The sequence below is a fragment of the Podarcis tiliguerta genome, assembly GCF_965153285.1.
Source record: "Podarcis tiliguerta genome assembly, chromosome: 16".
Classification (NCBI taxonomy): Eukaryota; Metazoa; Chordata; class Lepidosauria; order Squamata; family Lacertidae; genus Podarcis; species Podarcis tiliguerta.
In genome coordinates this window covers 5,191,024-5,197,229 of record NC_139549.1, presented here as the reverse complement: position 1 = coordinate 5,197,229, position 6,206 = coordinate 5,191,024, and the positions used below count along the sequence as shown (strand labels likewise).

At 49.4% G+C, this 6,206-nt stretch overlaps 1 protein-coding gene across 1 annotated transcript in view; it reads right to left on the bottom strand.

Moving 5' to 3' along the window:
* The window catches only part of LOC310666130 (intelectin-like protein), an 814,635-nt gene that overhangs the window by 543,857 nt on the left and 264,572 nt on the right, over positions 1 to 6,206 (bottom strand). The gene's annotated exons all lie outside the window — the stretch shown is intronic.

Genomic DNA, 6,206 nt, shown 5'->3' with positions numbered 1-6,206 from the left:
AAACAGTGAAGCAATAAAGCAAATTCCAGCAAGCCTGCAACTCCCATGGGGTCAAGGTTCCAGGGTCTCCCTGTCTCTTGATATCTGGCAACTCTAATCTTCTCGGCACACAATAAAAAGCATATTTGTTAAAGCAAAGTCTGTCCAGACATGCGGAACGTCGGCATGTGTTTTTATCTGGTGTTTATTGCCGGCTTTTTAAGGGTTTAAAAATACAATAAGCCCACAACTTATACGCACATTTAACTTGTGTGTATTCATCTTTATGTGTGTGGCAAAAAATAATAATTTTTAATTAAAAAGGGGGCAGTATTCCAAGAAAGGGACACGGGTGGCGCTGTGGGTTAAACCACAGAGCCTAGGACTTGCCGATCAGAAGGTCAGTGGTTCGAATCCCCGCGACGGGGTGAGCTCCGGTTACTCAGTCCCAGCTCCTGCCAACCTAGCAGTTCGAAAGCACGTCAAAGTGCAAGTAGATAAATAGGTACCACTCTGGCGGGAAGGTAAACGGCGTTTCCGTGTGCTGCTCTGGTTCGCCAGAAGCAGCTTAGTCATGATGGCCACATGACCTGGAAGCTTTACACCGGCTCCCTCGGCCAATAAAGCGAGATGAGTGCCGCAGCCCCAGAGTCGGTCACGACTGGACCTAATGGTCAGGGGTCCCTTTACCTTTACCTTTATTCCAGGAAAAATGACTTTGGCCATCCCAACTGCCATCGAACCCAAAGTGTTTTGACTATGCGCAATCTTGGTGTATTTCAAAATGTTGCCACACTAACGCATCAATTTCTTACGAATGAGGAATAAGTATTATGAGGCAACTGTAACACTACCAATTCTGCCAACCGAAGCGGTCTAATGGGCAAATAGGGTCTAAGGCGATCTTGCAGGTACATTCATCCCAAGCTCTCCAGGGCTTTAATATTCGGACAGTAACACCTTCAACTTGGCCAGGAAGCAAATCAGCAGCCAGTGTAGGTCTCTGAGCACAGGTGGCATATAGGCTGCTGAGAGTTGTAGACCAGTCCCCTCTGGAGAGCCAAAAGTTCCCCCGTGCCCAGTCTACATGAAACCTCCATGTACAGCAGCAGTCTACCTCTGAGCAAATAGATGCAAAGCACCCAAGGAAAGCTTATCTCTGTTCACAGCTGCACCCACTGGTTGCTGATCAAGATGGAATGAAATCCGTGCTATCGGCGGCCCGATCCACAAACGTGCTCCTTGTGTTTGTTGCTGCGTGATTCAGATTTCTGGAAAAGCGAGAGGAAACTTGGTGCGTGTGTGTGTGTGTTGTTTGCTCTTAAGTGTTTGTGCTGGATAATTCAGCTGCTGTCTGTCCGGAACTAGGTATGACATAGTTTCATTGTTTAAGGAAGGGGCTGATTGCTAAAGCAGAGAACACCTGCAGGAGTTAGAGGCTTCTTGGAGGAAGTGAAATCCTTCTCCTCTTCTTCGTTTTCCCCCTTCCAGGAAATGAAGTAAGCCAGCTAATGAAGAATACACATTTTGCTCACTTCCAGATTAGAGACCATGCCATTTGACAGTTCTGCTGCCTGTGTTAAGGTAAAGGGACCCCTGACCATTAGGTCCAGTCGTGGCCGACTCTGGGGTTGCGGCGCTCATCTCGCTTTACTGGCCGAGGGAGCCGGCGTACAGCTTCCAGGTCATGTGACCAGCATGACTAAGCCGCTTCTGGCGAACCAGAGCAGCGCACGGAAATGCCGTTTACCTTCCTGCCGGAGCTGTACCTATTTATCTACTTGCACTTGACATGCTTTCGAACTGCTAGGTTGGCAGGAGCAGGGACCGAGCAACGGGAGCTCACCCCGTCACGGGGATTCGAACCGCCGACCTTCTGATCAGCAAGTCCTAGGCTCTGTGGTTTAACCGACAGCGCCACCCGCGTCCCGCTGCCTGTGTTACCCAAGAACATAAGAAGAGACATGATGGATCAGGCCAATGGGCCATCTCATCCAGCATTGCGTCCTCGCAGTGGCAACCAAGGGACCCCCCAAGGGAAATCTGCAAGTGGGACCTGAGCACAAGAGCCCTCTCCAGCAACTGGTATACAGAAGCACTGTTGCCTCCGATTGTGGAGGCAGAGTAGAGCCATTGTGCCCAGCAGCCATCAGTAGCCTTCTTCCCAAAATTGTTTGATCCTCTTTTAAAACCACCCAAGTCGGAGGCCATCACCAGACCCTCCTATTTCCCAGGGACAGCCCCAGATTTATAGAAGCCATCCCAGTTTCTGATTTGATCCCAGAATGTCCTGCTTTTGCTTAAAGGTAAAGGTAAAGGGACATCACCTTGCCAACAAGGTAAAGGTAAAAGGTAAAGGTAAAAGTAGAGACATCACCTTGCCAACAAAGGTCCGTATAGTAAAAGCTCTGGTTTTCCCAGTAGTGATGGATGGAAGTGAGAGCTGGACCATAAAGAAGGCTGATCGCCGAAGAATGGATGCTTTTGAATTCTGGTGCTGGAGGAGACTCTGGAGAGTCCCATGGACTGCAAGGAGATCAAACCTCTCCATTCTTAAGGAAATCAGTCCTGAGTGCTCACTGGAAGGACAGATCCTGAAGCTGAGGCTCCAAGATTTTGGCCACCTCGTGAGAAGAGAAGACTCCCTGGAAAAGACCCTGATGTTGGGAAAGATGGAGGGCGCAAGGAGAAGGGGACGACAGAGGACGAGATGGTGGGACAGTGTTCTCGTAGCTACCAGCATGAGTTTGACCAAACTGCGGGAGGCAGTGGAAGATAGGAGTGCCTGGTGTGCTCTGGTCCATGGGGTCACGAAGAGTCAGACACGACTAAACAACAATAAAAGGTAAAGTGACCCCTGACCATTAGGTCCAGTCGTGGACGACTTTGGGGTTGCGGCGCTCATCTCACTTTATTTGCCAAGGGAGCTGGCGTATAGCTTCCAGGTCATGTGGCCAGCATGACTAAGCCACTTCTGGAGAACCAGAGCAGGGCATGGAAACGCAGTTTACCATCCCACTGGAGCGGTACCTATTTATCTACTTGCACTTTGACGTGCTTTTGAGCTGCTAGGGTGGCAGGAGCAGGGACCGAGCAACGGGAGCTCACCCTGTTGCAGGGATTCAAACCGCCGACCTTCTGATCGGCAAGTCCTAGGCTCTGTTGTTTAACCCACAGTGCAGAAGTTTGGTGGCCGCCTGCCAGGAATTCTCCAGCTGTGATTCCTGCTTGGCCGGGGGTGGGGCTAGATGACCCTCAGGGTCCCTTCCGACTCTACAGTTCTCCGGCTAGATGCTAAGCCCACATTTTATCCTATTTATTTGCCACAACAGCAGAGGAGGCAGGAGAAGGAATAGGATTTTGATGGCTAGTGATGGGCAACGCAAAGACCCCTTTTGGCTGAGGCAAGGGAAGATCGCTTAGAGGCAGGGATCAAAACAGCCGCCATAGGCATGTGCCCAAGTTTTTGGTTGTTGTTGTTTATTCGTTTAGTCGTGTCCGACTCTTCGTGACCCCCTGGACCAGGGCACGCCAGGCACTCCTGTCTTCCACTGCCTCCCGCAGTTTGGTCAAACTCATGCTGGTAGCTTCGAGAACACTGTCCCACCATCTCGTCCTCCGTCGTCCCCTTCTCCTTGTGCCCTCCATCTTTCCCAACATCAGGGTCTTTTCCAGGGAGTCTTCTCTTCTCATGAGGTGGCCAGAGTCTTGGAGCCTCAGCTTCAGGATCTGTCCTTCCAGTGAGCACTCAGGGCTGATTTCCTTCAGAATGGATGCGTTTCATCTTCTTGCAGTCCATGGGACTCTCAAGAGTCTCCAAGTTTTTGGGGAAGGGGCCAATTGGGCGCTGGGGTTTCAGGATGCTTTGACTACAAAATGCTTGTCAAATGGGGATGAAAGTGAGGAACTGCTCTTTAGAAGATGCGTCCCCAGCCTCCTTTGGCTGCCAGCCACAGGTTTGTAAAGTTTCCTTCCGTTATTATCGTACGTTGAGGTTCTTTCCCCTTTTCTAAATGCACGGCCGTCCCTGTCACATGGCAGCTGCAGACACACAGTCCAAACAGTATCCTTTCTCAGACATTTCCTCTGGCGCATAGAACACTTTGGGACATTTTTGGTATTCTCTGCGACTGAGACAAGTTCCAGCAGGAAACTCATTCATCTGTTATTTCCCTTCTGGGTCCCTTAAAACTCCTCGCCTGATAATTAGGGTGTGATGCAATCACCTTCCAAAATAGAATCGAGCTACAAAAAACCATCGCCTACGTAGCGGGGAAGGGCTGTAGTTCACAGTGGTTAGAGCACCTGCTTTGTGCACAGAATGTCTCCTTCCTCGAAATCCTGGGGAGATGCTGCCAGTCAGTGTAGACGGTGCTGAGCTACGTGGGACAATGCTCTGCTTCCTCTGCTCCTGCCTAACCCAGTGCTTTGATTGGAACCATGAGGACTGGAATCTTGCCCTCTCAAAGAAGCGTAGAATTGTAGAGTAGGAGGGAACCACAGGGGTCATCTAGTCCAACCCCCTACAATGCAGGAATCTCATCGAAAGCATCCATGACAGATGGCCAGCCAACTTCTGCTTAAAAACCTCCAAACAATGCGAGTCCACAACCTCCCTAGGGAGACCGTTCCTCTGTCGATCAACTTTTCCTGAGGTTTAATCAAAATCTCCTTTCCTGTAACTTCAAGCCGTTGGGTCGAGTCCTGCCCTCCAGAGCAGGATAAAACAAGTTTGTTCCCTCTTCCGTGTGACAGCCTTTGAGATATTTGAAGATGGCTATCCTATCTCTCCTCAACCGTTCCTCTTAAGGCTTGGTTTCCAGACTCTTGAGCATCTCTGTCGTCCTCTTCTGGACACGTTCCAGAATGACGTTGGATAGAACATTTCTGGAGCAGTGGGAACTGCTCCCCTCCCCAGCACACCCAGGTTTCTTTAGAGGGAAAGAAGCTGGTTTTTCAAGTTTGATGCTGACTTGGATGAGAACAGCACCAATTGGCTAACACCCAGGAAGTCACGAAGGCGCTTCCTCCCTATCCAAGATCAGTCTCTTTAAAATGATTCTTTCTTTCTTTCTTTCTTTCTTTCTTTCTTTCTTTCTTTCTTTCTTTCTTTCTTTTTTGGCAAACCCTGAATGTGCGCATGTCTTCAAACAGACAAATGTGACGCTTGGGCATGGGGCAAAAGGAGATGAGCTCCATGAATTCAGCAGTGGAAAGGAAAGGCTTTTGATATACCTAGCATTATAAATTATCTGCATATTTACATGTCTATTATAATTGCTCACTGTATTTTATTCATTCTTATTTATGTTTCAGTATAGGTTATTGTTTCAGGATTCTGACTTCTTTTATCCAGCCTTAACAAGTAAAAAGACACAAACACAACCCAAGACCAAAAGAACAGAAAGGTTGTCTCAGGCAAAAGCGTGGCATTTACCAAGGGTGCCGCTATCTGGTTTGAGGTGCGGGACCTCAAACGTACCTGCGGTCTCTTTCATCAGCATAGATGGACAACTTCAGCCTAAATATAGCTCTGAAATGGCAAGCTAGAAGCCTAGTTTCCTGTTTTCAGCTTGGGGGGGGGGAGAGAGATGAAAAAGGCCATCAGATAACAAACACACTCCTGTGCTTTTCTAGGTAAGCCTAGCCCAAATGATTTTTGGCATGGGGTAGTCCTCATGAATTTTGCCAAGCTGGCAAGTTAGTCTGAATCAGGGGTGGGCATCTCAGATGATGGCAACTATAAGGTAAAGGTAAAGGACCCCTGACAGTTAAGTCCAGTCGCGGACGACTCTGGGGTTGCGGCGCTCATCTTGCTTTACTGGCCGAGGGAGCCGGTGTTTGTCCGCAGACAGTTTTTCCGGGTCATGTGGCCAGCATGACTAAGCCACTTCTGGTGAACCACAGCAGCGCACGGAAACGCTGTTTACCTTCCCGCCGGAGCGGTACCTATTTATCTACTTGCACTTTGACGTGCTTTCGAACTGCTAGGTTGGCAGGAGCAGGGACCGAGCAACGGGAGCTCACCCTGTTGCAGGGATTCAAACCGCCAACCTTCCGACGGCAAGCCCAAGAGGCTCAGTGGTTTAGACCACAGCGCCACCTGTGTCCTGATGACAACTATAGCTCACTCCTATTATCATCTCTGGCCAATTGGCCATGTCATCAATTGGGGAGCTGAACAACATCTGGATGGCTGGAATAGATTGTAAGCCTGTGGCTCCAAC